Below are 9062 nucleotides of genomic sequence, written 5' to 3'. Positions count from 1 at the left end.
TTTCGTTTGTTGTCTTGATTGATGAATTCCGAAGACATCAAGTAATTTATTCAGATTATTGGGCGCTTGAATCCAACGTTGATTAACGCAGGTGATATGTTGTCGCCGTGTTTGTATTGCTTCAACAACTTGCACTTTGTTTGCGACGAACTTGCACAGTCTCTTATTGATGCTTCCTTTCTTTGTATGAAGATTCTTGAATGGCGTACAAGAGAGTATTAGATGAAAATCGTCCGGTGGCCCACCGCAATTGATATGTTTGTTGAGTTTCAATAAGTGATGATACATCAGACCTTGCACTACAATATTGAACTTCTGTTCATTCGACATCCTTGACTGGTAGAATAAAATAAATGTGTAGAGGTTCTAGGGTGGAATATACCACGTGATAAGATTTTTTATGTACTTTCCATTTCAACCGTTAGGTGTAATTTCAACAAATCCGTAATGAATCGTGCGACATAGACTGCTTGTATATGATAATTTGATCTGATTGCTTTCTTGATTAATGCAATGCCCATTGCAGTGATTACAATTACGTTTGGTCTAATGTATTTCAATTCTTCGTTAGCGAACCTCAAAAACTCCACCATCAGCCCAAGTGGTCCTTCCGACGATGTCGTGCAAATATTTTTATAACTATTGTAGATTCGGCATACAAGTTCTCGCATCTTGAATTCCATAATTTGCACCATATCTCCGAATACGACCATGTCTAGGACGTATTGAAATGCAGCGATAAATGAATCGTTTCGCGTCTCCTCCTTTTCGAAGCAACTTTTTATCAGGTCCTCCCATGACGTATGGTAACGAGTACAAAATCCGTCCATCTCTTCAATGTATAGCAATTGTCTGTTCTGTTTTGTAGTGTGCCTCGACATTTAATCGATGCTAATTTTATTTATTATGTTATCAGGTTTAGAATGTTCCACCTGACGATAGAATTATGAAAGTCAGTTTACAAAAAAAGTTGTGATGTGTAATGAAAAAATGTGTGCTTTCAGTGATTCTACGTACAAGACAGCGCTAGAGTCCCTCCTTCCCTAACTTGACTTGCGGGAGTCGGTTTATGGTACCAAGACCATTGTTTGGATTCCCCTACTCCCTGCGGGCGTAACCTTAACGAAAGTGTGCGGGAACTCAGCTTCCCTCTCTCACTTCGTTTCCACTAGTTGGTGGCGCGAATGAAAAAGACACGTTTCCGTGATGTATATTTGCGCTGCATGGTTACAAAAAATGTTTGCCTAAATTAATTACTGCTTTCGACTTTGCTTCAGATGATCACTCGATTGATATTTTGTGAGTTGAGAATAGTGTATGCATAATAGTTGTGTCAGATATGAAATACATTAAAATGCATCGTTTCTCATTTGGTATTGTTTGCACCGATAATATTTTCTCGTTTGCTTAGATAAAGTTTCTCTAAAATCAGTTTGCACTGACATAAACGTCTATTCTTAGATTTTTTGCGTGCTATTGTTTTTGATAGAATTCTTATTGTATTCTTGAGAGTCGAATAATTCCAATGTCTATTTGGCAATCAATAAAAAAAATTTCGTCTCTGTACACTGGTCCTAAGAATATTTCCTTTCGGAGGAAAGAATGTGAAAAATAGAGAGGGTTTCCCCACTTCATAGATTGACAAGAGATTCTTTGCTTTGGGCTGTATAGATGGAGAGAGTGACCCCACCGGGCTGCATAGAGGGAGAGAGTGACCCCTCTTGGCTCCAGTGTGGTTGTACTATGGAAAGCTTAGCTGTGGTGCGTGTTTGGATACCTCTGCCAAGGTAGTGTTTATAGCGCCTGAGTAGTGTGAAAATTCTATATTGTTAGCTCGCAAGGTTGATTTTATGATAGTTCAAAAGATATATTATTTCAAATTGTAATGTTTGATAGTTTGTTTCGCTATTATTTTCCGGTGTGTTGTTTACATGTTGGTAGATGCATCGTTCAAAGCGTTTCTCTGCTATTCATTCGTGCATGTTTATCGTTTTGATTGATTCTTTTTCAATTATTTTCCTGCATGTGTCTGTTGTTTACCATTGGTAGATGACCGTTTAGAGTGTTTCTCTGCTATTCATCCGTGCATGTTTCTTGTTTTGTTAGATTGTTCTTCAACTATTTATCCTTTTGGCTCTCTTTAGTTGTTGATCTTGTTTCAGTAATAATTTCCTGTCTGTTGTTTACACGTTGGCAGATGCGCCGTTTAGATTGTTTCTCTGCTATTCAGCATTAGCTCTGTGCTGTATTAAATTATTCATCATGTACTGTTCAAAGTGTTTCTCTGCTATTCGTCCGTGCATGTTTATCGTTTTGATAGATTCTTTTTTCATTTATTTGCCTGCATCTGTCTGTTGTTTATGTGATAGGTTTTGGTTCTCTATTAGCTGTTGATCGTGTTTCTCATTATTTCCGTATGTCTATGCTGTTTACTTAATAAGAAAACGATTAATTGTGTAATGTTGGAATAATCTTCCCTATTGCGCTCGAAAATGTTCATGACTGTCAGGTGTACGCCTCCCATCTTCAACAAATCAGGGCAGATATTATTAAAGCTGATTGTTGGCTAGGAGCGTGCTATGTGATGAAGTTAATTTTTTAACATATTTTCTGTGTCGGATTCATAAAACAAAGTAAAGCTTGTAGTGTCTCTTAGAATGAAAATTGTATGGGGAAGTCACGAGGATGATTTTATGATAGTTAAAATGATAGATTATTCTCCTCCTCTGTTGTTTTGATTAACCAATGTATTGTTATAGATTTTATTTCCTCTCGTGTTCGTGTCTCATGGTATTCCAGGTTCTCTGCTGTTCACATACATATATCGGCACTTGTAATTAAAGCTCCAGTATGGTGGTCACGTATAATAATGTTAGACTTTTTATAATAAAACTTTTAATTTTGATTGTAATCATATTGATTAAAAATATATTCTTTGATTAAATGTGGTGACCGTTTCTCGTTTTGATATGGCATTGTGTAGCTATTATTTCCCTACATGTTGGAGGATTGGTTCTGTATTAATGCTATGTGTTGATCGTGTTGATTCTAATTATTTGCTTATGTCTGCGCTATTCACTTCATAAGAAACTGATTAATTGTGTAATGTTGGAATAATCTTCCCTATTGCGCTCGAAATTACTTACATCTATCAGGTTCTCGTGTCTCAGAATTTTTATAATAAAACTTGTAATTTTGATTGTAATCGTATTGATTAAGAATATCTTCTTTGATTAAATGTGGTGACTGTTTCTCATTTTGATATTGTATTGTGTAGCTATTATTTCCCTACATGTTGGGGGATTGGTTCTGTATTAATGCTATGTGTTGATCGTGTTGATTCTAATTATTTGCTTATGTCTGCGCTATTCACTTCATAAGAAACTGATTATTGGTGTCATGTTGGAATATTAAACTAGTAAGCTACGTGATGAATGTTGATTTTATGTTTTCTTTCAGAATCAGATGGCTAGGTATAGTGAATAAAATATGTATATTGTTTCTTCTGTCTCAGGTCGTGAAGGTTTTCGGCTCGGTTTTTCTCTTTCACCTGATTGGCATCACAATTGGCATTACAATTCCCAGCACTAATGGCTTTAATAAATATATTTTAACTTGTACTTTTTGTGTATGACTCCTCTTTGCATGTCTATACATGCATGTAAACCGCCTACTGCGCACCTATTGTATCGGGTAAAAATACGAATGAAGTCGCCCCAGGCGGAAAAATGACGAAAGAAGTCTGCCCAGGCTGAAAAAATGTGAGACTTTTTATAATAAAACTTGTAATTTTGATTGTAATCATATGGATTAAAAATATCTTCTTTGATTAAATGTGCTATCCCTTCTGCTTAATTGAAAACGCGTGATTACCACGAATAAAAATATTGTGTATGATGTGTGATACCCCTTCAATGCTATTGCATCATACCTGTAATAAGTATAATCTTTGTTACATGTATTGTGTTTCTTCTGCTTCAGGTTTTTCAGCTGGGTTTTTCTCCTTCACACAGAGTCATATCATAATTCCTGACACTAGTGACTTTAATAAATATATTTTCACTTGTACTTTTGTGTATGGCTATCCTTTGCATGTAAACTGCCTACTGCACACCTGTTGTAGCGGGGAAAAAATTGCGATTGAATTCGACACAGATCGAGAAATGATGAAAGAAGTCGGCCCAGGCTGAAAAATGTGAGCGGGTAAGAGCGCACGCAACCCTCCGGCCACGCTCCGCCCACCGGTAAGAGCCTCCACCCGAGCGCCGCCTGTTGCGCACGGGAAAAAGTCGCGAAAAAAGTCGTTGCAGATTGAGAAATGTCGAAAGAAGTTGGCTCAGGCTGAAAAATGTGAGAGGGTAAACGCGCACGCAGCCCTCCCCTCGCCGATAAGCGTGCGGACAACCCTCCGCACAGGCGCCGCGCAGGGAAAATACGCGACGGTGTCCCTGACGCTGTGGGGTTCGAACCAGACACCCATGTCTCTAACTGGACACCCCGAAGTCTCGACAAGGTCTCCTACTACTAAAGGTCCAAAGCTATGGAACGTACTCCCATTACAATAGACAAATGAATAATTTTCCAGCTTATAAAAAAACACTTGAAGGCCTTCCTTTTGTCGGAGATGTGATACGATCGGTGTCAGACTTGTTCTATCTTTTTGTGATATTAATGTCTCCCCCCTTTGTCGTATCTCAAAATTATTTTTGCGACATATGAATACGTAATACGGTGTAATTGATGCAGGTATCAGACCTTCTTCTTCTTCTTTTTTATATATTTCTACAAACTGGTTATAACGCGGTAGGCCCACAAGACGTGCGTTCCTTGCTGTGTTCTATCATGTTCGGGACAGCAGTACAGGCCTTCTCCTTGCTCTCTCACACCTATCATGTGTATCTAGAGCTCCAAATAAAGATATTTTGATTTGATGTACGACCTTTTCGCTTTGTGCGCCAACAGTTGAGAGAAAAATTTGGTCAGTCACAGGTGCTATCACGTTGGATACGGGATATGCTATTCCCGGCATTTCTGTTGTGTACGAAGCTATGATACATGTACTGCGTTATTCAGGTCAAGTCTAACGTTTCTTTCATAGTCATCTTGCATACCGGGGATGGTTATTTCAGAGAAACACGGGCGAGCGTACGAGGACAAGCGCATTTATACTGCGTGCCACGTGAAGACACTTTAGTGTATAAGCAAGACCTTACCAATGACTTCAGGGAGATCGGGGACTTTTAGCCTCGTTCCTTCACTTAGATCTTGACTTTCGCAGTTCAACTCACAAAACACCGCTAATTTGATCCTTTGTTACCGTTCTTACATGGCAGTGATCGTGCTCCAAGGAGCAAGACGAAAAGTCCCAGATCTCCCCGAAGTCATTTTTAAGGTCAGGCTTACACTCTAGGATGCCACACCACCACAAATCAACCACACGGTACCATCAAGCCTGAATGGACCCCTATCTCGAAGTCTTTCCTTATCTCTCACTTACAAGCACCGCGAGCTGGCTAAAAGTTTCGTTGGTACACACGAGGGTCAACTTGATGAGCGCTCACTGCACAGCCGTCGGGTCTCGAAGGAGGGAAACACATGTTATCAATCTTTATTTGCTGTTCAATAATGCGATTGCTTAGTGTTTTCTATCCATCTAGTGTTGTGAGTTACCCGCTCAGTTGTTCATTTGGTAGGATGCGCCGCTGCGCGCAAACACGGTTATGAAGTTATCTTGAATTAAAAATTGTTATTTGAGTTTAACAAAAAGTACCTCTAAGATTTTTTGCTACGTCTTGCTAGGAAGATGATGCATACAATGACACCTTGATTACGCCTGTATCCCGAATTCCCACAACTTCGCAATTTTTTACTGCGGCTTACAGTGCACCAGCGGGGTTGGATTTTTCAAAGTACAGCACGGTAGCTATACTACGAAAAATGTTCAGGAAGAAATTTCAGAATTTTATTTTACAAAAAAAAAAATTGTAAACTTGCGCAAACTTTGCAAAATTTCGTGCATGCCACAAGGGTCGAGCCCGTAGTGCGCGTTGGTGAAAATTGCTTAGATACGGTAAAATGAACTCTCCCCTATCAAGTAAAGCGCTTTTTAAAGGGCCTCTGACCAGAAGCTGGAGAGACTTTTCCGCAGTGGCTACCGATATAATACAAAAAAGCAACTTCACATACGAAAATGCATGTTTCAACACCTCGTAGTTTTCGTAAACTCGAATTTTGAACATCGCGGTTCACACCGACGATGGCACACCTGGCGTCCAACCAAGAAAACGTACGCATATATAGAAAACTCATCTGGTCATGCCACTGGGATGACGTCAATCGCCCATGCAATCAGCGCGCAGAATGCCGTCACGTGATCGAGCACTACAACAGCAACTTTCAGCAAGAACCAACATTTTTACACCGATATACTGTTGTCACAATGTCTGGAAATAAAAAGTATGTATATACCAGGTACATACTTCGAAATCTGCGACCTGTTTTATAACTGCGATAATCCAATTAGCGACTTCCGTGGAAAGAGGAACTAGCTACGAGGCTACGAGCTACGACGACTTTCGGGATCCAGCGCGCTGTTTCACAGCGTTAGTGTAGTGTGTGTATTTCCAAGTTTTCTTCATTTATATCTTTTGGAACAACGACCAATATATCGAGGTACACAGACTTCATTTGACATGCCTCGGTTGTGTCGTCAAAGCGAGATTTCTCGGCGGGCATTCAGTTCCGTACGATACTGCGCGTTCAACCGCAGCGGCAGGTATGGTTGGCAGCGGATTTTGCCAATTGTATTTGAAGAATGCAGACTATGAGACGAACCCCTCAGTTTGAGTACAAAGAACCTCCGCCAACAGCACGCAGTGCTTTCCTGAAATCTATATTCCAAGACTGTTGCATCTGGACGTGACGAGGTTAGTGTCTTCTGTATAATTTATACAGATTAGTGATTAGATAGTGATTACTCTCCCTGTGAGAATTACGTTGTGGCATGCAGATGTTACGAGACGATTTACGCAACAAAGAAAGATAAGGATGAAAGAAAAGTGAAGTTTAACTTATACTGTACATCTAAACATATACTGTACAATTCCGAGTGTTGTTCAGAATGCAGCCATGCCAATGCAGTAAGCAACATCCACAGTACGTAAAATGACGCTGTGTATTCCGCAAATGAGTCCTGCCACTTTTAGGGTAGCTAATACTTTACGCAGGTGGTCTACGTGCTCTAACATTTTAATTGTCACAGCAGTGTGCAGTGACTACAGTGAATACAGTGTGCAACAGTGTGACTTCTTTGGACAAGATGTGGAACCAAATGTTGGAAATACAAGGCAGGGATCAGGTACAAGTTTTCTTCTATTTGTTTACCTTATAATGTGCAGCATACTGCACATAGTAAAGAAGGGCTCTGGATTCTAAACCAACGCAATTGAAATCCTTAGTTTACCCCAAGCTGTACTATTGTTGTCTAATCTGGGGAAACATCACAGAGGGCACTACGATAAAATTGCAGTGCACAAAGAAAAAAAAAAGAAAGAAAGCCTGGTGTACGACAACCATGTCTACAGGTGCAATGTGCTGGACCCTCGTTGCAAAGAGGCCCACCAGGGGTGCCACTACAATCCATCCATCCATCCAGCCCTTCAGCTCCTTCAAGACATGCAAAATACAGTAGACAAAGTGTTCACTTGCAAATCAGACATTTATACAAAATTACCTTGCAAATTCAACATCTTTTAGCGCCATCTCAAACACTTGCCATTACGGTATGAAATCCATCACTGTACCACCGTACAAGGTTCCACTGCTACGGACCAACTACGGAAATCAGCAGAAACCGTTCCTTTTCCGAACAATTTTTTTCAGCTGATTGGAACCTTCCTGTATCCAGTTTCAAAACAGAGTTAGACAAACTTGTTGAAGTCTCACTAGGGACAGGCCACTCTGTTATGTATTTTTTTTTTGTGTGTGTGTGTGAAAATGTGCACAGCTCGGTGCAATTGTGTATTTTATTTATGTAGTTGTGATCTGCTGTATGCTCGTAGTGGTGATATTTCAGTTATCGCACACTGTATTGGTGCTAGGCACCTCATCAGGCTGATGCCTTTCGTGCCTGGTAGCCTCATTCAATTTTCTATGAAATGAGATCCTCATAAATTTACATGACTTTTTTTAACAATGTTAGGGGGATGACTTCATGGAAGTGGAAGGAACAGGAGAGGAAGGCATCTGCAATGGTCATGACAGTTGTCCGTCAGAGTCTTAGATGTGGATCGGTGGTGGTGATCCAATGATGATTCGGTGGTGGACGCGGTCAACGAAGAGTCAGCCGATGATCGATGAAGACGTCAGTTTATGTCCAGTATCTAGATGGCATCTCGTAGAGACCAGACTTCAGATTTAAATCCAGAATAAATAACACAAAGAAAACTTCAGCTTTTAAAGGTTTCTCGCCGGACTGGCGTCACATGCTGCCCACAATGTGACATCATATTTTATTTTCTGACCAATCAATACATAATTAACCAGGACAAACTCCCTTTCTCAAGTTTTCGTTCAATTACAGCGTCAGGAACTGACGTGTAATGAGCCATCCAATCAGGGGTTACAGAGCTTCCGCAAATCAAATGCAAACACAGAATTCGGGTGTTGTTTCCAATGCAGCCCCCAATAGACGGATTATCTCCGATGAATAGAAGGATTAACCATTGTGTAGGGTACACCACTAGAGGGCACTACGAGCGACGCCTCACCACTAGGGGCCGCTGTCGTATTCCGCGGATGACGTCATTGCTCCTTCCGGGAGCATGGTGAGAGATAGCGGGAGGCATTGGATGGCGATGGGAAATAGAGCGCCCCTTTGTGCAAGGCTGTGGTGGCGCTGCGGGCGACAGGACAGACGCTGTCGGTGGCGGCTCTCTACGGCGTTGTTATGGTTATGGTCTCGTGACCGCGATACGCGGCGTCGGCGGCGAAAGAGTTTTGGGTCCAGCGTTGTGTACGAGTCTGAGCGAGTTGATATTAATCTCACTCCGTTTATTGTTCAA

Source organism: Ornithodoros turicata, chromosome 4 (genome assembly GCF_037126465.1).
Source record: "Ornithodoros turicata isolate Travis chromosome 4, ASM3712646v1, whole genome shotgun sequence".
In the NCBI taxonomy this organism is placed as follows: Eukaryota; Metazoa; Arthropoda; class Arachnida; order Ixodida; family Argasidae; genus Ornithodoros; species Ornithodoros turicata.
Note: the sequence above shows the minus strand (reverse complement) of the source record.